Below are 27,634 nucleotides of genomic sequence, written 5' to 3' on the forward strand. Positions count from 1 at the left end.
AAGTTCGATATCTTTTGCTGTGTTATCTTGCGCATTAACTTTGATGGATATTCGACGATAGCATCCGCAACATCAAGCAGCGTATGTTCCTTTAGTTTAGGTGGTCTTCCACTTCGATCAGCGTCTTCAACAGAGTCTATTACCCGAAATCTTTCGATAAGAGTTCGAACTGCATTGCGGTGAAGAACAGGAGTATTTGGAAACTTTTAAGAAAACTTGCGCTTCATTAAATCAATATAAATGTCACCTTCACGAAAGACGTGTTCAAAGAGAAAATTACATTCCTCTACCGAAAGAACCATTACTTTTTCTCAACTATTTATTCCGATAAAACAAAACGAATCGAAGCACGTTCAATCACAACTCAACAAGTGACATCTTGGGTTATTACTGAGAAACGCCCAATGAACCCACAGGGCAACCAACCTAACGTCGAAACAACAGAATGCACCACTTAATACTTCACAGCGACTTTCCGAACACTATGTACTACCAGTAGTTTACTGGTTTTTTTCTCCCAATGAAATGAGCCATTGTATAAAAACCATTCTTTAATAACACAAAAAATTAAGAAATTAAATTGTGGGAAACAACTTCCCTCATCTCTTTTTTCGAGTTAATCAGTCAAGGAATTCTTCTTATTCTAAATAATTAAATAATTTTTGCCTTTGAAAATTACTTATTACAAAATTCCTTTAAAACCAAGCTATTAATATAATTTTATTTCTATTTGCTAAATGTAATAGGTTTATTTTTATTTTATTAAATATTTAATATTCGCTTAGAAAAGTTTTAAAATGTTCCTTTATTTTGATAAAATTAACTTATTCAAACATAAATTATACTCTTATTAAAGAAATTTTCTTTTTTTTTAATAAGACCATCAATTCAAAATTAATTTATAACGTAGATGTATTTTACAAAATTTTATATAGAAGATATTTTAAACTATGAGACGGGGAAAGTTTAAAACATAATTTAAATATTGCAATGTTATACTATTATAAAAGCCTTCAAGGCAATCATTTATTTAGTTTACATTAATAATATATATAACTCATCAAATTGTACAAGAAATATTACATCAGAAATATTAGTATAAATTGTAAACTAATTTATTTATTGTTCAATAAGGTTTTCCTTAATTTTCTTTTATAATATTCAGAATACAGATTAAATGACGTATCATTTGGAAAAAATATTTTTTAATTTTTTCTTTTAAATTGTTTACATTGTTCTATTATTCAGTTGGAATAATAATAAAAAAGGTAACGCAATCTTCAACAATTTAATAGATTAATTAATATGAAAACAAAACATGAAATAAAATTTAGCTTGATTACTATAAATTCTTCAAAAAATAACTCAAAGTTGGTACAGGGATAAAATCAAAGAACAAACACACTGTTTCGTTTAAAATGTAAGATAAATATTTATGATATGAGAATATATTAACTTTAAAAAATTATGAAAAAACGGTTTAAAAATTTGTTCCTCAATTATATGACTGTTATTCCCTCAGATGGTTACCGATTACAGTAACCGGTCCTCCAGATAAAAGGCCGAGGCGGTAACACTGGCGCAACGGAGGCCGGCAAGTTGCAGATTACATCTGGATTCAAATATACGAGTTTAAAATATCAGTTAATAGTATTTTAAAGATTTTAACTGATTCTAACTTCATTAAAAAAATAACACTGTCTAGAATTACTATCTACAATTCATCTCATTGCCATATGTTTATTTTGATTCTGTTTCATTCCACTTATTATATTTTTTTTTGTTTTAAGGTTAAATTTTTTAAGAGCACTTGTTCTAATGTTGACTGAAAGCAAAATTATGCCTTTATAATACTGTTTTAATTAAGAAATGACATTCTGTAATGCAATGTAATTCTTATTCTGTAATAAGATTAAACTAACCTAACTTTTTTTTTTTCCTGTTTAGCCTCCGGTAACTACCCTTTAGATAATACTTCAGAGGATGAATGAGGATGAAATGTATGAGTGTAAATGAAGTTGTAGTCTTGTACATTCTCAGTTCGACCAATCCTTAGATGTGTGGTTAATTGAAACCCAACCACCAAAGAACACCGGTATCCACGATCTAGCATTCAAATCCATGTAAAAATAACTGGCTTTACTAGGACTTGAACGCTGGAACTCTTGGCTTCCAAATCAGCTGATTTGGGAAAACGCGTTCACCACTAGACCAACCCGGTGGGTTTAAACTAACCTAACTTAAGATTAACTTTGTAAACTACTAATGTTACGTATCTTCTATAAAATAGGTTAACATACTTTTAATTTCTTGAAACATATAAAGTATAATCCGATACTATAAATATTCACAAGTAAAGTTTAGTTGGCAGTTTTCCTATCTGTTATTTTTATACGAATTTATTCATTTATAATTGATCAAAAAGAGAAAATTGATTTTTTTTAATGTGTATATTGCAGTCTGTTCAATAAATGAATAATAAGAAAATCCCCACGGTCTAATGAGATGATAATGTTATGAATGACATGCAAATGAAGTGTAGTCTTGTACAGACTCAGCCCGACCATTTCTGAGATGTGTGTTTAATTGAATCCCAACTACCAAAGTACACCGTTATCTACTGTCTAGTATTCAAATCCGTATAAAAGCAACTAGATTCGAACCAATAAAACCTTCGATTTTAAAAATCAGCTGTTAAACAACTGATTGCGACGACGAACTAACCACTAGACCAGGCCGGTGGGCAATTGATAATATAAACATCAAAACGTGTTTGATTAGGAAATTAACTGAAATTTTACAATTTGGTAGCAGGATATTTTATTCAGTTTTCTTACAACTCATAGAATTCTTTTCATGTTTTATGACTAATATTGTGCACTTAGAAAAGTCACAAGGAAAACAGATAGTAATTCTAAATAACTGCACAAATGATACAGTAAAAAAAAAAATTAACAAATATTCCTTCAGTAAAGTGATCTTTTTTAAAGCAATTTTATATATGTGTATATTGTTACCACATATATGCCTAATTCAATTTTGGTGGACGACAACGGTAGTAGGTCGATGTTAATCGGAGCACAGTATACGTACGCGCTGATACAATCGTCACTCCCGCCGCGCAGATGACCGCGCAGTTCTCCCAACATAGTGGAGCTGCGGCTCTACCACTTACAGGCTCCAATAAAAGAGCATTTAGAGATTATTATTAGTATTATTATACGACTGCCCAAAAAGGAGTGAAATGTATTTAGGGGGTGTTTCACCGAAGCAGCTCAATGGCTGAATATTTAGATGTATGACCCCGCGTTGGAATCCTAACTTTACCGGAAGTTCTATGGGCTATATAAATATATATATATAAATTTAAAAAATTTGAAAAAAAATTATACTACATACAAAATTGTCACCCGCACGCTCTTTAATTATCCTATATTAGTCATTTTTCTATATTAAAGAGCAATGTTTGTCACCTACACGTCTAACGCGCTCAGAATGCGTTCATTTGAAAATTAAATGTGAATTTCCAAAACTGTGTCCAGAGGTCACCGATTTTGACCACTAGGTGGCGAGCTCTGATTTTTTTAAGTTTCTTTTAGCAGTCGTGTTTTTCATCAAATTGTGTTGAATTTTCTGCAGGTTGAACCAATTTGAAGTTTAAAAAAGACAAGATAATTAATTCTTGTATGATATATTTTTCAGTTTTACTATTTACAAACAAAACAGGCTTATTAACCACTGTTCTAATTATTCTGAATCATAGATAAAACCAAATAACTTTTTTACTTCCTTTGCTGTATTCTAATCGAAATATATACATATTATATTTTTTCCGATGAGTGTTAAGCTAAATAATTTGCTTCATAATATCAGTAAAAACCAGATTTTTTTAATACTCTAAACTTTCACTTCATAACTTTTTTCCTGTTTAGCCACCGAGGATCACTGTCAGGTATTACTTCAGAGGATGAATGAGGATGTTGTCGGGCCGTCAAATGAACATGGTGTACTGAAGTGTCTTGGAAAGCATGACCTCATACGCGGTGTCCGATTGGGCGTTTAGGTTGGATATGAATAGAGCACTTGTTCAAAATTTAAGGAGTGCCCAGCGGAGAGCCTTAATTGTATGCACTGGTGTTTTTAAAACGACCTCCTGCGAGGCTACCACCGTTTTGGGAAACGCTCTCCCTATCGATTTAGTGGTTGTAGTTCGGACACCCATGTGGAGATTGCGAAGAGGCAAGGCCGAGGTATTTGGGATGCGGTTTCGAGCCGGGCCAGTATCGGACCGGAGCGGTGATCACAATGCACCGGATCTAAATTTCATTCAGTTGCAAATCTCCCGCCTACGGAATAGGCTACAGAGCCTTGCGATAGAAACATGGCAGCTGGAATGGACCACAACTACTAAGGGAAGATTCTTGTATAGGTTTGTACAGGATTTGGGTGAATGGTATGCCTCGAGCTCGTTTTTAAGAGCAACGGGTGCCCGGGTGCTCACCAACCATGTTAATTTATACCAACAACTCTTTCGGTTCCGCCTGGCAGCTGATGAGCTGTGCGTCTGCGTGGAGTTCCAAGAGCAGGCAGTCAAACATCTGATGTTTGACTGCCTGCTCTTGGGGGGGGGGGGGGAGAGATCGGAACACCCTGGAACTTAGAAGTCAGGGGGAAAATTATCCACTCACAAACGGCGAGTCAATGTGGCGAGAGTCGCATTATCGGACTGTGTGGGAGTTCCTTGATGCGGTTGCTATGTTCAACCGACATCAGTAGTTTACCTAAGGAAAAAGACTCTTACCGTACTGCTGTGTGAACCTAACCTAGAGATATATGCCAACCACCAGCCAATTAAGGCTCCAAGCGCTTTAATATGGTGGACAGGTACTTGCTGGCATTCAGCGAACTAGGCGTGGCAGCGACTGCCACGCGTCTAGGCTCTCTAGACGAAGTAAATTTTAATTTATGGATGTCATATATATTTTTAGTAGTTCCCGGGGTACCCATTTTAGTAAATATGTGACAAATGAGCGGTTGGGACACGTAAGCCGGTGATATACGGCACCGTGCTAAGTCCGCTCACGCTGTTAGGTAAGCTCTAACACTGGTCGCTAAACTGTTTCGAGGCTCAGTAGCTGTTTGTGGCACAGACATTCGGCCTTATGCTTTAGGGCGACTGAATAAGGTGGTGACGGGAGAAATGCCAAGCAAACCAAAAAACAATCTTATGTAGATTTCCGAAACGAACTTATTATTATTTTTTTTTAATTTTGAAAACAATCATTTAATAACTGTAAAAAAGTATTGCTTGGTTGTCGATACGAGTAAATAGGAAACTTCAGGTTTAAAAACGTCTAAATTTGGCAAAGATTAATTGTTATGTTAGATAGGTTTTTGGTAAATATATAAGGAATTATTTTATTTATTTATTATTTTTATATGAGTTACACATCCAGAATAAATTTTAATTCAATTTAAATTAAAAGTTAATAAAAAAATCTTCAATTTTTTTTTCTATAATTAAATAAGACTGTATATGTTAAAATAAATAGGACTGAGGAAAAATATGATCATACTCTAATATTTGTTTTTTATTTATATGAACCAAGTTTTTTACGCTTCAGATTTATTGGTTAAGATTCAATACTACTAAATAACTAGAAATTTACTTACCCAATCTTAATTTAATATGTATCTAAACGAAGATATTTTATCAAATATTTACACGTACAAGTAATAAATACCAAATGTATTATTTAATTAAAAACATATTTATTTAAAAATTTTCTGTATGAAATCTCAGAAAATAATCACAATAGAGAGATTTTGTAATATCATACTTATTCAGAAAGATCTGTGAAAACTTTCCTTGATGATTGATATTTATATAAAATTGTATTACGATGTTTTTATTGTCCTACTAAATCTTTAAGTTTCACAATAAAAAAATTATATATACAAAGTAATTCAGAAGGAAAGGGAAATAATTTGGGAACTGATTCTTCAGCTTAAAATAAAAAAAAACGTTCATAGAAATATGTCCAAAAATGCTTTGTTATCGAGTTACGGCTACTGAAAAATTTCGCCCGGATTTTAGTTTCTCCGTTGAAATGTGGTCATACTGAAATTTTTAAGATGCTATATTAAGGGGTAAAGTAGTTTGAATCTTATATTTTTTAAACTGAAAAATTTAATAAAATAAGTCCCAGAAATGGATCTCTAGCAGTTTTCAAGATATCAAACGTAATATAGAAAAATTTGATGACGAAAAACAATTTTTTTTTAGGTTTGAACTACAATAACCTTGTTAAATGATTAATAACTGAATAAATCTTATTATCAAAACTTTTAGAAAATTTAATTCTGAGAAAGGTGATGTAATAAATTATATGAAAAACAAAAAAACAAAAATCAACTTTTATTATTAAAAACAAAACTTGAGAGAAAATTGACAAGAATTTTAAACTACGAAAGATACAGTTTTGCGATCTATTTTATTCGATTTTCCGGTTCAAAGAACATAAATAACCATCAAGTTTACTAATTACATAACGTAATTTTAGTATTACTTCATTTTACCGGATAAACTGAATTTTTTGCTAGCCGGAACGATAAAAAAGCGTTTTCGGACATATATTTTTATGAACAGTTTTCCTTATTTCAAGCTCTTTCAAAATTATTTCCCTTTCCTCCTGAATCGCTCTGCATACTCTAATCAGTTCAAAATTAAATTCTCTACAAGCTTGTTTTAAAAGTTTTATGTGTTTATTAACAATTTAACAAAGTTACTGTACGTCAGACATAAAAAAAAACAGGGATTCTACACCAATTTATTAGTTTTCACAACAGATTTCTCTAAAACTGTTGCAGATACATTTCTGAGACCTATTTTATTTCATTTTTCTGGTAAAACCATATGAAATCACTAATTCTACTCCTTAATTATCGTCCTAAACGTTTTAGTACGACCTTATTTCACCGGGGTAATCCGAACAAAATTTTTCACTAGCTGTAAGTCACGAATGAAACATTTTTGTACTTATGTTTATACGAACTTTTTTTTATTTTCACGTGTAAAATAGGTTATAAAAGCCCGGGAGAACTTCTTGACACACGGTGTACATATATTTTTCTATTTTTATGAATCTTATATTTATAAGGTAAAAATACAAATCTGAGTTTGAAATTTCATCATCTTAAAGAATAAATCTGTTAAAAGAAAGAAGTAACAAAGGAAGTGGTATTATTTCAAAAGCGTTACTTTAAATTTATAAAGTGTCAGATCCTCTTTATTGAAAAGTATTATTTTTGAAATATGGATGATATGATGTAACAGACATTGATTGGCAAGTTATTTCAAAAGAATAGTAGACTTATTATATGAATAAAATATCCTTATTTACTTTTTGAATAAAATTTTATTATTTTAAATATTTATACACTTACTCCTGTATATATATATATATATTTTCTTTTTTTTCGGATAACAGAGAATATGCAAATTGGCTTTCCTATAGAATGCATAACATACATTTTCTGTGATTGTAGCCAACGACTTTTGATTGTTTCGAAGAATAAGAGAAAAAATAATATATTTCTTATAATTTTCTCTTTGTTTTACGATACCATTTTCAAAAAAAATATAATATATTAATTTCTTGTTAAGAGTAGAAAAATATCGTGTTTTTAAAATAATGAACGTTAATGGATTCCAGTGGTAAACGAATGAAGTATTCAGTTTGAATGTAATAAACATGAAAAATACAAACAAGATATTTTCGCTATTATTTTTAGCTACATCATTCTGTAATAAAAACAAGTTACTTCAGTAAAATATAGAAATTAACGTAAATAATATTATTAAAATTAGAATGGTACTGACAATTCTAATGAGACAGCAGCACCGTTGAAATAGAGCAGTCAACGAGTACGTAGTATTTTAAGTCTAAAACCTGAAAGAAATAACATATTCAATAAATATAGCATCATTAACCTATTACAAATCTAATAAATCAAACATAAAACATTAATATTTTGTAGTGTAATAATATTTTTCCATTGAAAAAATAATGAATAGTTAAAGAAAACATTTGAAAACATAACAGAATTAACTAAACACTAATGAAAAAATAATCACAAAGAGTAACAGGAGTTACTAAGAGTAACATAGAAAATCCTTTTAAATAAATTATTTTTAATCGTAGGGGCTAATGCGCTTAGTTGTCCATAGCATCTACGTGAGTTGCTATAGACTCTATTTACAGTTATAAACTTCTTGTTTGTTTTTAATAAGACGTTACACACTTTTACTTATCAGTCTAGCTGTCAATAACGTTTTTACTTTAATATTACTACAATTTTCCGTTCCACTACCACAAAAAATTATGTATTTTTAGTTAATAAAATATTCAGAAACCAAAGCGTTACAATTCTTTTATTAAGATAATATTTTCTAGAAAAAGTAAATTCAGAAACGGTTGAAAAAACACCAATTACCTCTAAAAATGGGACATGCGAGTATCTATTCTAAAGGACAGGATTCAATTCTACGCTTATTATGGAAAATTGTGAAAAGTAAAGTGATTTTTCTCATTGATCTGAAAAGACTAATATAATCAAAATGTCACTGATATACAGGTGCTATTCATATCTACAAGCGACATTTCTACTTATTTCACAACAGTGACTAGCAATATAATGAAAGCTAAGTGAAATAAACTCTAACCCGTGCCAATTTTTTCTTATGTGTTCAATTTAAGAAAAAATGAGATAGATAATGTGAAGCACCAAATTATGATTGATTTTGCATACTTTATAAATAAAAATACATCCTGACCCCCGTAGGAGAAGACCTTGCGACGATCCCGGTCGCTATGTCGCAGGGAAATGATGAAAACTGAGATTTTATCAAATCCCTAAGGTAGATGATCAATTCACGGAAGATGTTAAAATTACAACTCTTTTGGGTGATTTCCCTAAAGAAAGTAAGTGATTTGATCAAATCCCTTAACTGTTTTAGTGAAAAGATGAAATAATATTGTTGTTATATATATTAAAAGTATTTATTAGTAAACCATGCATTATTAAATGTATTGTAGGTAATAAAACAATAGTCATTGAAACACAAATTATTTATTCGAAACTAATTGAAAAAAAAAACCTATGAAAAAACTTATAACTTAATTACTTTTTTTTTAACCCTACTCCCCCGGGCCGGATTTACAGCTAAGTAGAACTCAGCCCCAGAGAGTGTCCTTATACTCTAAGGGGGCCTCCTCACCCACCGGCAGTATGTCCGGCACGGCAGGTCAGCCTCCCCGGTCGGATCTTTTAAATGCTTGTCTCTAATCCCCAACGGACGAACGGTAACCGGGCCCAACTATGTCGTTCCCGGGCCGCCCGCCAGAGACCGGGAATCGGTCATAGACATTGCCTGCCTCAAACCGCACCGCAGAAAGAAGAGACCAGGTCCGGATATGCCGTCCCCAGCCCCACGCCCCCGCGGCCGGGACTCGGTTTAACTTAATCCCATCCTATAAGCTCATGGAGTCCCCACCCGATCATTGGAAGCCACATACCTAGGCATGCGACCCCTCACGTGTCGGGCTGTACACCCTTCCCTATGCTAATATCCCCATTGTCCCCCCCCCCCAGCCTCCTTGGCTGTCAGGACATCGACCGCAAAGACCTCGAACTTACGCCAGTTAGCCTGGGAAGACAGAATAAAGGTGAGGAAACCCACCGGCCTAAGCCGGTGAATACCCGTTCTGGCCCGCTGAGCTCGCCATTCGCTGCATACAAAGATGATATGTTCAGCGTTGTCTACTCCGAAGCAGTAAATGCATAGGGGGGGGGGGGGGGGGCTACGCGTCTATGAAACCTGTGCAAATAGCTTTCGAAAGCACCGTGACCAGTTAAGCACTGTGATATAATAACTTGATTCGCCATGTCCTCTGTCAGTTCATGCATGCCTCTAAGTCGGGTATAAGTCGCTTAGTCCATGGGACGCGATCGCCGGACCGCCGCTTCTCTTTCCACTTATGCCGTACTAAAGTAGCGGCTTCAGCCCTGTCTATACCTTCGAAGCGGAAAGTGCGTTCAAGGCCAGCAATTCTATGGGGATAACTTAATTAATTTTCTTTTTTTTTCTGTTTAGCCTCCGGTAATTACCTTTCAGATAACACTTCAGAGGATGAATGAGGATGATATGAAGAATGATATGATATGATATGTATGTATGAGTGTAAATGAAGTATAGTCTTGTACAGTCTTAGTTCGACCATTCCTGAGATGTGTGGTTAATTGAAACCGAACCACCAAAGAACACCGGTATCCACGATCTAGAATTCAAATCCGTGTAATAATAAAACTAAAACTTAATTATTTAACTTAACTTTAATTACTTAAATTAAGTTATAATGTAATTACGTTTTATAAGTAATAATTAAGTTATAAGTTTTTTTTTTTTTTTTTTTTTAATTAGTTTTGAATAAATAATTTGTGTTTCAGTGACTAGTGTTGTATTACCTACTTTACATTTAATAATGCATGGTTTACTAAATAAATACTTTTAATATCTAAACAATACTATTTCATCTTTTCACTAAAACAGTTAAGGGATTTGATCAAATCCCTTACTTTCTTTAGGGAAATCATCCCACAGAGTTGAAATTTCAACATCTTCAGTGAATTGATCATCTGCCTTAGGGATTTGATAAAATCTCCGTATATCATCTCCCGGCGGCACCTTCACCATCCCCTCCGTTCCTAGCCCTTAGGGGCTTTACCCCAGGTCGACTTTTAGAGCCATATCAAAACCTGATAACACATCGCAGTCATCAGTTGGGACTCTGTCAGGATGCCACCCACGCAAATGCCCGGCAGACATTTCCATTAGTTTATTTACACAACTTATTATCGTATTTTCTTTAGGTTTCTTCCAACCACCTACTATAATTTACAATCCCCAACTATCAAATTAACCAATTCGTGAAAGCGCCATTCCCGCATCTTTTTCCAATACTGAAGTTTTCGCACCAAAACCCTTTCCAAATCTAACTTCACTTACGAACGCAGATCATTATTGGATTGAGGTTAAACACCAAAAACACTATTCGCATACCAACAAAATAAATGTTGATCGTAACGAACGATAGTTTTGTCTTACAGCTCAATTGACTCAAATTCATTTTAATAAAAATACATTAACTCTTTCTACTAAATGGAGGAAATAAAAAAAATATATTTTTTTTTAATTCACACAGTTACATAAATGATAGGCTTTTCCTAAACTATTTAAATTTCATTACTGATGTAAAGTCATTGATTATATACTTTTAAAAATCGAATTTTATCGATGGGATAATTTTGATGTTATTCTACATTTTTTATTGGCATCAATTTAATATCTTTGATTTAAAATAATGTTATTTATAATAAGAAAAAAAAATTTTAACTGGTTTGAATGATTAAATTTTCCATTTTGCTATCAAAACCTATATATATAAAAAAAAATTACCTTAATAAAATAATATATATATATAATTATTTATGAAATAGAAGTAATATCATTAAACAGAGAGTCAAAATCGTAAGTATATTGATACATTTGTATTTTAAACTGCAAACTTTAACATTTTATAGATTTTTCCGTTTTATGATTGCTGAAATTCTATTTCTTAAAATAGAAACATACTGAGAACTAAGCTTGCATGTAGTGAAGTAGTTTGCAGTATCCGGAGATGTAAACCATGTTTATATATTATACTAAAATGCAGTATTCCAACGTTGAGAAGTATTTTAATTTCTAATTTTTGTATTTAACATATATAATAGGTTACCAAATCAATTAATTTAAATGATCCATGAAAATAAAAATTTCATAATATGAAATTGTGTTAAAAAAATAATACAAATAATGGAATTTTGCCTTGGAAATATTCGAAATACATTATTATGGCTTTTTAAATCCTTGTACGAAGGAAAGGCAGGAAAGGTGATCGCAAAAACATTCGGTTTTCAGATGTCAACGGAAATATGCAATTTGACCATCCCTAAATCCATTTTGACTATTTTTTGCGTGACGTCTATACGTACTATGTATAACTCAAAAAACGATTAACCGTAGGATGTTGAAATTTTTGATTTAGGACTGTTGTAATATTTAGTTGTGCACCTCTCCTTTTGATTGCAATCCACTGATCCAAAAAACACCCAAAATTCAAAAACTTAGGATTTTGGACTTTTTCTTAACTGTAGTAATAAGACTTCATTGAGAACTTTTCAACGATATATCATAAGTTGTACTTATTTTCATTGGTTCCAGAGTTATATCCAAATAAAATTTTAATTAATGAAATATTTTCATCTTACAAGGGGAAGGTAGATCGGTTGAATCAGACTTCTTCTGCTTTTTTTACCCCGTTTTTAATTTAAATATATTGATTTATTAATAATTATTAACCTCTGATTGTAAAACGTTTTACAATAAATGATAATTCAATAATAACAATAAAAAACATATGAGAAATTATCAGAAGTTATTAATGAAATAGGTTTGTGTACTTTTCATTTTGAAAAAATGTATATATGTAAATTAACAGGCGTACAAGGAAGTTATATAGTGTCCATATCAATTATTTTTTTTTGTTTGGAAACATGAAAAAATGTTTCGCGTTATCATCGCTCCGAACAAACATAATACAATATTACAACTCGTAAAATATTACGTATAATAAAACATATTGCAATTGTTTAATTGTCGAATATAGATGCACGCCTTAAGATACAACAAGATACCTTAAGATACAACAAGATATTCAATAGAATCCTCGTATTTTTTCCTCAGAATATCTTGGATGTTAGCTCCTAATATTAATTTACGACGCAATGCCCTATAACACATGCAGTCCACAAGAATGTGGTGCATCGTTAGTTAGCAGTCGCAGCAAATACAAACGGGTGCATCGTTCTGATTCATTAGGTTCCATATGTATGATTAGTATGCCCTATTTGTAAACGGCAAATATCTACTCTCATTCTGGATTGAAGAGCTCCATGGCAGCACAGTAGCCTTGATGTTTCGGATATACTGTAGTAGTTTACTCATTTTGCCAACTTCCTCGAAGAGCTTTTGCGAACTTCCTCGTATATAGTAAAATTAGTAAAATCGGTAACAGTAATACAAGTGGTGAAAGACCACTTGTTACATGCGTCTTTAGCAGTGGAATCTGCACGTTAATTACCCGGGGTATTTTCACGTGGTTAGGGATCCAGCAGAAACTTACTTCTGGGTTGCGACGGTTCAAATCAGCGATTGAATTATGAATTTCGGTGAAGATAAGATGTCTAGAATACAAATATTCAAAATCTTGGAGTAAACTATACGAACCTTTGCAAATGAGTATGTTACGGTATTTTGGGTTAATGATATTCAAAGCCTTATTGATTGCATATATTAGAATTAAATATTATTGTGTAATCTAGTAACTAAAAATCGTTTGTAAAATTATTTCGTCAAAGAAGTGATTTCTACAAAAATGAGAAGAAAAGTAATTTCTAAAAACAATCGTCTATGAAGGATATCAAACTTCTTAAAGTAGAATTTTCTATTATTTTTAAAATACTCGAAGAAAACTCAAGTGTAATTTTTAATTCTGTTTAAGAATTTTAAACGATATATTTAAAATAATTTATTTACATAAAACATCAGAATTATTTCGTGTTTTCAAGGGCATTTATCGACTGGAAATCTGATTTCTGCAATAAAATCAGCATTACTGAAATCAGTACTGAATATTTTGACGAGTTATTTGTTTCCTATCGGTAAATTATAGGTTTAAATAAGTTAAACCAATAGAGATTTCCGGCTTCCGTGGCGCAAGTAGTAGCGTCTCGGCCTTTCATCCGGAGGTCCCGGGTTCGAATCCCGGTCAGGCATGGCATTTTTACACACACTACGAATCATTCATCTCATCCTCTAAAGCAATACCTAACGGTGGTCCCGGAGGTCAATCAACAACAAGAGACCAAGATATTAATTTAAAAAAAATTAAGATCTTTCCTTAGGGGATCACAAATAGGAATATTCGAATTCAAGTATTGCTAAAAATAAATTAAGTTTTACTTCAGAAAATTTTTTTATTCCCCATATTTAAATAAAGAAAATAGCACCTAAAAATTCAAACAGTAGGGTTTTTAGGTGCCAGTTATGAATTTAACTTCCCGATTATGAAAATTAGAGATTCATGAGTCTCCGATTTTTGATAAATGGGAAAATCATGAATCTTCGGAGACATCACTCGATAAATGAGATCGACACCAAAAAAGTAGAACTGAAATATTAAAGTTTCGAATAGTTTTCATTAAAAGTATCCAAATTGATTTCTACATGATTTTTTAATTATTTAAAGTATTTAAATCTAATATTTAATACGTATTAATATTTAAAATTAAGCAGACCCGATAATGTTTCGCTATTCCTAGATTTAAAAATATATATATAGATTAAATGAACAAGATTGAAAGTTTGATAAAACATTAACAATATGAACAGTACGGAACTTAAAATTTAAGCTTCCCCTTTTCTTTTTTCCCTTTCCCCTTTCCCCAATTTTTCATTCCCCATTTTTATTTTAACATATTCCCTTTCCCCCGTTTAGTTATGGGAATTTACCCATATTTCCCCCTTTCCTTCTCATTTCATTTTCATTTCCCCATTTCTCTTCCTCTTTCCCCTGACCACTTTTCTTTTTTCTCCTTCCCCTTTCCATTACCTTTTCCCGTTTTTCGTTTTCCTAGTTTTCACTTTTTTCTTTTTTCCATTTTCCCCTTCTTCCCTTTTTACCTTCTTCCCTTTTACATGTTTCGATTTTTCCCTTTCTCCCTAATTACCCGCGCGTAAATAGGTCCAGCAGTTTTTTAGTCTTTAGCGGACACACACATCGGAAACATTGAAATGGAATCGTAAAGTATTTAATATAGCGTGTGTTTGTTTTACTTCCAACAGATAGCGCTGATTTTCAAAAAAAGCATGTTTTTACCTGTCACAGGTGTGACATCTTAAGTATATAAATAGTAGGTACATAAAAACAAGCGGCTATTCGAATGCAACGTTGTGTCAAAATTTCAAAGCTATCGGTGAAGAAATTAAGGAGATTTATGATTTCGAATAAACGAACATTTACATTTTCATTTGTATAGATTAGATATGTATGTAAATAAAAAATATATATTTAAAATATAATTTTGGAACTTTCTGTTAATAGATTGAATGAAATTTATTTAAAGTAATAACAAAAGAAACAACTTTTTAAAAATCTTTTAGAAGGTTTATTTTATTAATAATATATAATTTTGGTTTTATATCACAAAAGCAATTTTAAAATGGTTTTTAGATGTTGAAGAAATATTTGAAAATTTAAAATAAAATAGAATGTTTAAGATTTGAAAAAAGTACAACTAAAATATAGAGAAAGAAGAATTTTTTATAATCATTTCCAAGAATCAGGTAGTTTAATAAAAATAGAATGTGAGGAAAGATAAACTGCTGTACAGAAAAAAGTAGACAAAGATGTAGTCCGTCTACCCCCTACTGCTTTTAATTTGTGTTATAACAAGCAATAAAAGAACAAAAATAAAACTTTTAGGCAAGATAAACGATTCAGAGAAAAGATAATAATAATAGTGTTAACATCTCCTTATGATAGTTTAATTTTAGCTGAAACTAAGATAAATTAAAACAAGTAATACTAATTAATTGCTAATTAAGAAATTCAATTTCAAAGTTGTCAAACGTAAAACGGATTAATGAATTTTCTAGTAATTTAGGTAAGTAATGAAACAAAAGATACCCGAAACAAATAAAATATAAGCAGATTGACAGAAATCTGAAGCAATTTTATAAATAAAAGATCTGTTGATATCAAACAGATTTAATAATTAGAATGAAATTACGAGTATTTTAAGTATTTGTGTACAGTGTAGCACATTATGTCTACTAAACATAGAAATAGAAAAGACAGAAAAAAATAAGACACTTTACTTCAGTTTTAAAAAAATGGAAGTTATAATAAAATACTGAAAATTAATTGGAGTGAATAAGAAGTGTAGAGGTCTTATGATGAATTAATAAAAAGAAGTTAGGGATAGAATTTTCTTAAATGGACGAAACTGGTAACTTTTGTGGATCTCTAGATCCTATAAGTGATAAGTCATCAGGCATGAGTGAAAAAACATCTAGGAGTAGCGACTTTTTTTTTTAAAGGAAGTATGCTTCATAGAAATATATTAACAGATAATTTAGGATTACGAAGGTAAGAAATTGGCACAATATAGAGTGTAATAGCTAACTAAATCAAACCAGATGACTAATGATAGAAAAAAAACCAAAGAGAAAAAAGGTGATAGGAAAGGGTAGTCCTCTTGGGGAAAGTCACATTGGCAACCGAGAGGGATGTTGTGATGTCTTACTGATCCAAGAGGGACCCCGTCGGGAGATCAGCATCAAGCTGTACAAAGGGGGGGCTAGTCTTCACGTCACTTGGGACCGACCGATGTAACGTCTTCTAGGCGGTTACCGATTGCTCTAGTGTTTCGGTGAGTGAATTAGGAAATATACTGTACTTTGTTGAATATTTTGGTGTAGTGTGCTATGTAGTGTAGTAAACCAGTGCTTATAGTTAATGTTGCCGTCTGTATTCATCAATAACATTGCCCTAAATAAGTACGCATGATTTTTTTTTTTATTTTACATAGAACCTAACCATTCTTCTTTAAATGAGTATTAGTTCCGTTCTATATTCGCGGCATTTTTACGGCGTCTAAGCCCCGCAAATAAGGAGATTTTACTGTACATATCTCACTACCTACCCGCCCGACGGCGAAAAATAGTTTTTGTCAATTATCAGACTGATTTTTTGTTTTAAAAAATTCTTTCAACATCATGGTACCACCGAAAAAAAGCAGCTGCGTCGATTGCAACAAGATTTATTTTCAATTGGATTAATAGGAAAAAATTTATGCGCGAACAAATATAAAAATAAATATATGTATTGAATATATAACCTCCATTTTTGAAGTCGATTAAAATATAAAAATTACCACAGTTACTTAAAATATGAATAAAAATTATATTAATATTAGTTTTAATTTCATTTAATCATTATCAGAAATTTCTATTTACGTTTCGTGCAAAAACAAAAATTTTATTCCTAACGGTATATTATTCAGTAAAAGCAGGTTAACATGGTCGAGACTTAATTTATGGAGGTTGATACACTTTGGGAGCACATCGAGAAATAGCTGGTTAACTTTTACATTTAACACGGCATATATACCGCCTAATTTTATTAATATACTGACTGTTATTTTTGAACCGTATCAAAGTTTGGCACTAAATTAATTGTATCTAATTTTTTTTTAAAGAAATTTCATTTGGAACTTTATTTTATTTAATTATTATTAATATGTTAATAATAATAGGAATTATTATTGAAATACAATTTTATTTTGTTTTGAACAATATTTAAGGCATCTAATAAACATAAAAACAGATTTTATACATTACAAAGTTGGTATTTTTATAAATACATAAAAGTAATACATAAACAATTATTTCATATACAAAAAATTTATATGTATTTTTTTATTTTCCCTAACAAGGGTTATTTTCTCTAGATAGCGCTGTAGCAGGGCTAAGTAATCGGCCCAGTTCGGGCATATGCGGTTTTTCACCGGAACTTGACGTTTTGATACCCAAGGAACACATAAAACCAGATGGAAATTTTCCGGAAGTTAATGACGTATGTACGTGTGTGTGTGTGTGTGTGTGTGTGTGTGTGTGTGTGTGTGTGTGTGTGTGTGTGTGTGTGTGTGTGTGTGTGTGTGTGTGTGTGTGTGTGTGTGTGTGTGTGTGTGTTCGGTGTTGGATTTTAAATTACTTTATATCTGCAGGACTTCTAGACCGATTTTGACCAAACTTGGTCAGATTATTTCTATATATGAGGCATTGATGTCATTAAATTTTCAATTTAATAGATCAAGGAGGTGAGGCGTTAGAGCAAGATTACCCTCAGTAAATCGAGATTTCGCCTAATTAAGCTCATTTTTTTTTTTTTTTAGGCGCATTTAGCAATTTAAAAGTAATAATATTTGAAAAAAAAAAAAACAACTTTTTACATCCCCATCCCAAAAAATTCTGTTGTAGTCGTTTGCAATGTTATGACGTCACAGGTGAGCGATAGAATTAAATAAATGGGTCATATTTAAGGTGTAAAAAGTAACTCGGTCTGGTTGGGTCTGGTGAACTCGATCACTCGGTTGACTCCGGTACCTAGTGCGTAAGCTTCGCAGGTACACCAGTCTGCCGAACGTACAGGCGAAATTTTTTCTATGTAAGTTGTGACATTACATTAGTTTAGTTAGTGTCGATTGTCGCGGCTAGTACCGCCAAATCCACGCAAATTAAATATGGCATGCGCACGCGCTTTACTTAGAATCATTGAATTAAACAAAAAAAATATATATATTATACGAGTATTTAAATAAAATGATAAATATTTTTAATTAAGTTTTTTGTGTAAGTCGTACAAATAACCCACAGTTGTAGGAGTTTTACGGATCGCGGCTTTAGCCGAGTGACGGGAAAGTCCTAAAATTGTGTTGTCAGGTTTTTTACTTTATTATTTTTTTATAATGTAAATTTTTTTCTTTTTTTTTTTCTATCATTAGTCATCTGGTTTGATTTAGTTAGCTATTACACTCTATATTGTGCCAATTTCTTACCTTCGTAATCCTAAATTATCTGTTAATATATTTCTATGAAGCATACTTCCTTTAAAAAAAAAAGTCGCTACTCCTAGATGTTTTTTCAGTCATGCCTGATGACTTATCACTTATAGGATCTAGAGATCCACAAAAGTTACCAGTTTCGTCCATTTAAGAAAATTCTATCCCTAACTTCTTTTTATTAATTCATCATAAGACCTCTACACTTCTTATTCACTCCAATTAATTTTCAGTATTTTATTATAACTTCCATTTTTTTAAAACTGAAGTAAAGTGTCTTATTTTTTTCTGTCTTTTCTATTTCTATGTTTAGTAGACATAATGTGCTACACTGTACACAAATACTTAAAATACTCGTAATTTCATTCTAATTATTAAATCTGTTTGATATCAACAGATATGTTGTGCGGGTATGGATGCCACGCATACCTCTCCTGCATCGCACGCCCACCTCACAAATCTCGAGGGTCCTGCGTCAGCAGAACGTCCTCGAGACGTCCTTGACATTCGGGTCCAGCAGATGGCTGGACCCGAATGTCCTCAACAAAGAGGCTACCTCCCTAGCCGTGCACGTGTCCACGATTCGACCCCCTGGGGGACAGAATCTTTTTCGCCAGTTCCCCCCGAAATTTTTTTTTCAAATTCAAAATAGTGGAGTGTGACTTCCATACAGTTTATTTTCATTAGCTCCAGTCAGTCGAAGATATTTGTCATTGCCCTTCAGTGAGATGAGGTATAGTACCTCACTTACATGTGTAGTAAGATTTATTTACCAACACAATTCAGTATGCATACAACCAAGTCACTTAACATTACAAAAGGGATTAAATACAATTATTAAATACATTAAATTTATTATACATATTTACAGTAATACAGATCTGTTAGTAGTTCACACTACAACACATGCGTTAATGAGTGTGCACCTAAATGGAACTGTTTGATTTAAAAATTCACTACAGTATTACAGTACGTAATGTATTAGAAAACTGTATTAGATATTACAGAGAATCGTACTCGGTAATCACCTTAAAAAATCAAGAAAACAGTACTAAGTACACTAAAACTAAAATTTCTGTAAAGGAAATTTACAAAACTAACCTAGTATTTTGGATTGCATTTACAAAAATTTGTAATTTTTCCTTGTCTCGCTCTTGTTTTTAAATCCGTGTGAATTTCTGTATATTCTTGCATGGCATCTTCAATTTTGCGCTTAAAGATTAAGCTTCTATTCAAAGATGGACCAGCATCTATAAAAACAGAATAAGATCACGGGGTAGTTTAATGTCTTCGGTAAGCGTTTTGACATTTCACTGTTTTCCAGGGAATCGTATCTTCTACATCTTCTCGTTCATACTCAACCTGCGCCATTAAATCAAATCCTTGAATATTTTTATTTTTTAATGTTACCACAATAATTTAATGTTCGTGAATACGGAGAATTAGCCGCAAATATAGAAAAGACATCGCAAAATATTACACCGCAAATAACAAAATCGGAAAGAGCGAATAAGAAGATTTCACTGTATTGTAGAAATAATATTAATAAACTAGTTTATAACACCGGATAAATGCCACAATTAAAGGGATATTTTAAATTCACTGTCCTTTCTAAAATAGTAATCTATACCATCGTAATTATTGTCATTTCAGACATTGTAAAACAGAAACCTATTCTCTTGTTATAATCACATTAAACAGAGACTCATTAAACAGTAACTTACTGAGACAGGTTTTCTTGCGTGAAACAAATGACTTTATAGAATTCTATTGTTTTATGAAAAAACTATATAGAGATTTTAAATGTCTTCTATTCATTAACAATAAATATAAACATTAAAGAAAATAATTTTTTATCTGCTGTAAAACTTAATTTAAAGCATAACAAGTTTTGGCTATGAAATATTTATGAATGATATGAGTGACAGGAGTCATCAAAGTGAAGACAGGAAAGTGAGTGACAGGAATTCAAAAAAACAATCTTTTTGAGATTCAATATGGGTAAAAGAAAACAGTTATAATGAATTAACAATAAGGTGAACAATTAATGATAAAAGACCATTGTTAGAAGTGGATGAAGTTAAAACAAACGAACCAATTGTTAAAAATATCAGTAAAAAAAAATTCCTTTTGGTACGCCGGAAGACGGAGGTAGATTTCACCGAGGCAAAATAGGAGTAGGCGAACTAGGATTGTACGAGCTTGTATCACACATTACTTTGGACACTACGTTTTCACATTAGACTACAAGCTATTGCTAAATTTACCAAGACTTCCTTATGATTTTTCCTGTACTGCTTGTCAACACATCTATTTGAGGATTAGTGGGAGATTCTAGGTTTGTCTCTTTGGATTAATAAAAAAATACAATATTTTTAAAAAGTTTTATTTAAAAAAATGTATAAATGTAACAATAGTGATGCTAAAAAGATGATTTGAAAGTACAATAGGTCTACATTACCCACATAAAATAATGTCACTTGCAATAATTAAAATATACACTACTAAGTTAAGGCAGTTTAAATAGGTTCACTTCAAATTCACTCAATACGACAGTGGTTTCATATGTAAACAAGTTTCACATGTTTGGTAATTGGGGAAGCCTCTTCTTCTTCAGTTCCAACAATATTTTGGTGAACCCTTGCCATAAAGATTGGTCATATGAAAAATCGTTTCAGACAAAATATTTAGGTAATATTTACATGACAAACGACCACTTTAAACGGATTCGATTGTGTTCTATTAAGGGAGCTATGATGTCCTTGAAACCTCATTTTTCCCACCTCTTGGCCCTTATCCAAAGAATAACAGGAACTTTAAACGAATACGATATTTTACGTAACAAGAAAATTATAGCGATACTTTGTTTATCCTTGTTTTTTTTTTGGTTTTGGTCATCCCTTGCCGTAAGGGTTGGTCATTTCAGAAATTATTTCATACAGACCTTTTAGGTAATGTTTTCAGGACTAAGGACCACTTTAAGCCTTTAAGCCGATTCGATACTGTACTTATTAAGGAAGGTATGATATTTTTTATCTTCGAAACCCCATTTTTCCACCCCCTGGGCCAGTAATTGGCAATATAAAAAAAACTTTACTTAGATACGTTTTAGACACTAATTTAAAGAATAGTAATAACTTTAAACGAATTCGATATTTTACTTAAGAAAATTAGAGCAATATTTTGTTTTTTTTTTTTTTTTTTTTTTTTTTTTTTAAAGCGCCTCGTTTCCACCCCCATGGTCCGATTTTTCCAATTAAAGAACTCGACCGAGATTTTTGATCGTTATATTTAATGTATCAATTTGAAAGTGATTGGCGCAAAATTACGACAGTTATCATGTCCTTAAGAAAGTGTAACATATATATAAACTGACGGTGGTTTTTGGGTCTGAGGGGTTTGAACGCGAAGATATGTCGAAATTTTCCGGAAGTCGAATCATAGTACCCATTACAATAGATAGCTTTCTTATGAAATTTACCTACTATACAAGAAAATAGATTAAATTTATAAAGAATATTTGTCTATCTATTAATCGATTAAATTTAATACCTTTTTAGAAATTTAAAATATAGATTATGATTTTGGAACTGGCAATAATATAAATACATGAAGTTGATTATAGAAAACGTGAAATTATTTGCTTCTAAACGAAAATGTTCAGTTTAATAAAGGTTATTCTATTTCAAATACTAGTAAAACTATAAATCTAAGTGCATCATTAATTATCAGAGATGAGAATTGATCCCCTAATTTGAGATAATCATATTTAATTTTAAAAAAAAAAGGTTATTCTGTTATTTACGATAATAAAAAAAAAAACTTGTGAAATGAATTATACAGAATCTCTCTGGAAGAATTATAACGGTACCTCTGATAATAGCAATAAAACGATAAGTAGAATTACAAAAATAATATGGTATTAACATCTGGTTGGATTTATATATTAATCACTTTTAATACATTTTTAATGTTATTACTCAAATAGATTCATCAACAGCATAAGCAGAATAAGCAAATAAACGAACTGGAATCAGTTTTAGTAAAACTATTAGCTCAATATTTTGATTTGTTTAAAAACCAAAGGCTGACTGACTACGTCAATCAATTTACACAGTTTGGACCAAATAGAATTAATTACTGAATATGACCAATTGCAATATGATGAACATAAACAGTTTCTTAACCCTTAACTAGTCATGCTCTTTTTGTAACATTACTAGTAATGTCGGGTCACTAGATCCGAATATTCGTAAATTAAATTAATAATACATTACTGAAATTAAAAAGAAATGAACATTCGAAAAAGAAACTATTCGAATAAAAATAAATATCTCCTTATTTACAAAAAAATAATCAAAGAAAAACAGAAATAACAAAACCTTGTAAAAAATAAAGATCTTCATTTTAGTTGAATTTTGCTGGCGTAAAAATATAATTATTCCCGATTTATTATTGAAGACAAACTAGCAACACATCTATTAATATGTTTTCAAATTAAAATGTTTGAACTGAGCTGAACATCTACAAATAAACAATGCACAATTTGCCTGAATGTCAAATTGATGTCCTGAACAGTACATTTGTATACATATTTTATTAAATTTATAATTTCAGAGTTAGAAAATCTTCATTTCTAACACTAACATTGTTCACAATCTTTACAAATAAAATAAGTGTGATTTTTACAAATACGGTGCCCATATTTTACACAAATAATATTATATTTATTGTCCTTGTTGCTCGGGCAGAGGTGACAGCGTTTGCAGTTCCTTTTAACTTCCACATCTCGCACCTCTGGTTGTTGAACATCAACTACAGTAATGTCGTGTTCTTAAAAATATATTTTTAGTTTGTTCAAGTTTTTTTGGGTTTCTCGGAGTGAGATACATTTTTACAAGTAAATTTTGTACTAAAAGATGGGCTAAATTTTTAAGAAAATCTCTCATAATAGTGTAGCATAACTGGTCGCCTCGGGTCAGATAGCTTATTTTTGTTACTTATATTACACAAACTAAGGGAAGCTGGATACTGACTGTTAGAACGAATTATGATAAAAAATTAGCAGACTTGCCAACCTAATACAATTGAGACAAATATTAAATTTTAATTATAAAATTGTGTCTTGGGTCATATAGACCCGACGCGACTGGTTAATGCTACATTTGCTGTTATTGGTAACTATGATGCAATTGAAAGCCATCCTGTTGCAATAAATGCTATCAAAAGATTTCTTAACATACGAGGGTAAGTCAATTATTATCTGCAATTAATGAACAAGTTATATTTTTGTTTATGTTGGTAGTACTGTCGTGTTGCGTAGAGGACGCATGAGTAGTTTAATTGTTATGTAAGTGCAGGTTTGATGCTGCTGGGTTCGTTCCATTATTGCTGCCCTGCAATCAACCAAGACTGCTCCGCTTTCTATTTGCACCAAAGAAGAGCAACGTTCAGCGTTCCGTTTTTTGTGGTCGGAAGGTGTATCAGGGGTCGAAATTCATCGAAAACATTCAGTACAGTACGGGAACAGTTGTTGCCGCAACGGAGTGTCTACCCGAATGGACTGAAAAATTCAAAAATGGTCGCACAAGTGTTACGCACAACGAAGGAGCCGGACGACCGTTTACCGCCACAAATGTTGAAAACATTGAGCGTGCACGTAACACGGTTTTCTTAGACAGACAAGTAACCATTGATGAAGTGGCACATTGTATGCAAATTAGTCACGGTTCTGCCTACAAAATATCCACAACAGACTCGGGTTTCATAATGTCAGTGCAAGATGCGTCCCAAAACAACTCACACAGTCGCATAAACAAACGCGCTTGGACATCTGCCAAAAAACATTTGGATCGCTATGGTAACGAACGGGACATCTTAGACAGCATCATCACCGGAGACGAAACACGGATTCATCATTACGAGCCGGAGAGTAAACGGCAGAGTATACAATGGAAACGTCCAAATTCGCCCTACAAAAAAAGGTTCAAGACACAACCGTCCGCAGGAAAACTGATGCTTACGATTTTTTGGACTCACAAGGCCCGGTACTGAAAAATTATGAGGAAAGGGGCACGACAATAAACAGTGCGCGTTACAGTGAGATGCTTGCTGCCAAGCTGAAGCCTGCAATTCGAAGCAAACGCCGAGGACTGCTGTCGAAAAATGTTGTGTTGTTGCACGACAATTCCCGTCCACATATTGCTGCCCGCACTGCTGAAACGCTCCAGAAACTCAACTTTGAAGTACGGCTCATCCTCCGTATAGTCCTGATCTTGCCCTTTCTGACTACCATTTGTTTGGTCCACTCAAAGAGACATTAAGGGGCCGTTGATTTACATCGGACAAAACAGTGAAAGAAGCGGTGCATTGCTGGCTCGCAGCTCAACCGAAAACCTTCTTTTATGAGGGCATCAGGAAGCTTGTGCAACGATGGACCAAGTGCGTTGAAATACAAGGAGACTATGTTGAAAAATGATCTACATGTAAGTTTTCTATTTGTATTGCAATATAATTTATAACTACATTGCGGATAATTATTGACTTACCCTCGTAATTATAACATTTATTACATGAAAAAATCGTTTTGATATAATTAAAATTGGTTTTGTAATAAGAAGCATCATTTTTTCAACTAGTATCACATTACACTTTTGTTCAGTTCACCCAAGAGTCAACTCTTTCGGTGCTTCTAAAACTTATACAATATCAGATGAATACAAAAACAAGTATGATTGTGGTCGTGTTTAAGATTCACTGATTGTATTAACAGGACATCAAATAATTGTAGACTTTAGATTAGAGTTAATGATTAATGGTAAACAATTAATTTGTCAAAAATGATCAAAGAATCTTTTTTATAGTATATAGAGATAGTAACAGTTTTACGTGCAGACGTGTATACAACTTATACATACACACATACGCACAACAATGTATACATAAACATTATTTACATATAGTTAGTCAGTGGCATGAGTTTCATGAATGTAGTATAGTAACTAGTCTGTAGACTGTCTAAGAGTGTAAGAGCATTATGAACATGTTAATACAATTAATTAACATGAATATGCAGCTTAAATTATAAAGTAATACAAAATTTATGAACATATCAATAATCATATTATTGAGAAAACAAATCAATGAAATTACATTAGCAATAGTATATAAATATCAAACCAATCGTATTATGAGGTACAAATTAAATTAAAATGTTAAACATGTAAAAATCATTACAATTTTGAAAATATATTCTTTAAACATAACTAAACAATGTATTTTATTTACTACTAAATATGAACCAGCAAGGTTAATAGACAGAATAAACACACCTAACGAAGATATGGCACCAATGCGGTTCATATTCGAACATATTTTTTGTCCTCCGACCGCGGATATTGAAGTTTCTACAAAATTAATTAAATATTTGGATAAAATTATTTTTTAAATTTTAGCGCATTTTTATATTGATTTTCTTTTTTTTTAATAATTATTTTAATAAACTTACATTTAACAAACCACTTGATATCTTTTAAGAAATATTAACATTTTTATGTATAATAACGTTTAAACTATTTAAATAATTACATTTAAACCGAGCAAAAGTACAGTACAAAAGTACAGTTTTGAACTCAAAAAAATGCTTCTGAAAAAATCTAGTAGCGCTTAATCACTGGATAGATTGTCGAAAAATAATAATTTGCATTTTAAAAAATTTATTTTTAAACAGAATTCACTAAATTGACATGTATCCTCACAACCTTTCACAATTGTGTTTTGAGTTAAATCGTTTTGAAAAAGGACAATTTATATAGAGAAATGTTTGGTTCGTTGTTGTTTATACGACTGCATAACAGAATTTGTTTTCTGTTACAGTTGTTATTTAAAACACCTCTGTTTATTAGAGGTGTTTATTTATACATTGCACATTGCATTTATCTTTACTGAAATGAGTAAATTAATTTAATTGTTGTACAATAATTCCACCAGTCGTTTTACGGTTATAACGTTGTAACGCATATCACAAGATTCATTAAAAAGAGGTTTTTGAGCCGTCCATTTGGAAAACAGAGAAACGTTGTCACTGTAGGAATGAATATTATTTAGATTTTAATGATCCTTGGCGTCCTTGCATTTCCAACAGTACATTCTGCTGAATATAGACAACGAAAATATTTTATTTATTAAAAAAATCTGATGTGGACACCACATGACTTTCTTGTACGTCTATTAAATTACATATACATTTTTATTTCTTAAATGTAAAGTATATAAAATTTGAATTCATTAATAACTTAGGATATTTTTTTCTTATTGTTATTATTGAATTATTATTTATCGTAAAATTTGTTTTACAATCACAGGTTAATATTGATAGATCATTTTTTTAAATAATAAAAGTAAAAAAAAAAGGAGAAGAAGTCTGATTCGAACCGATGTGCTTTCCCCTGTAAGATCCAAATATTTCATTATTTAAAATTTTATTTGGCTATAACTCAGGAATCAATGAAAATACGTACCACTTATTATTGAAAAGTTCTCCATGAAGGCTTATTATTGCAGTTTAAAAAAGCCCAAAAGCCAGGGCTTTGTTTTGGATTTTGGGCTTTTTTGGACACATTTGGTTCAGTCAATTACAATCAAAAGGGAGGTGCACAATTAGACGTTACAGCAGTCCTAAATCCAAAATTTCAACATCCTAAGATTAATCGTTTTTGAGTTATGCGAGATATATACGTACGTACATACGTCACGCCTAAACTAGTCAAAATGGAATCAGGGATAGTCAAAATGGAAATTTCCGTTGAAATCTGAAAACCAATTTTTTTCGCGATCACAATACCTTCTT

At 31.7% G+C, this 27,634-nt stretch overlaps 1 protein-coding gene across 2 annotated transcripts in view; it reads right to left on the minus strand.

The window, feature by feature from the left end:
• Nucleotides 1-27,634, minus strand: part of LOC142320217 (protein FAM136A-like) — a 601,155-nt gene that overhangs the window by 538,185 nt on the left and 35,336 nt on the right. For both annotated transcript variants that reach the window (XM_075357909.1, XM_075357910.1), the window contains one exon: nt 7,883-7,952. The gene's annotated coding sequence lies outside the window, so the exon portion shown is untranslated. The remainder of the gene's footprint in view (nt 1-7,882; nt 7,953-27,634) is intronic.

This window comes from Lycorma delicatula, chromosome 2 (assembly GCF_047948215.1).
Source record: "Lycorma delicatula isolate Av1 chromosome 2, ASM4794821v1, whole genome shotgun sequence".
NCBI classification, from domain to species: domain Eukaryota; kingdom Metazoa; phylum Arthropoda; class Insecta; order Hemiptera; family Fulgoridae; genus Lycorma; species Lycorma delicatula.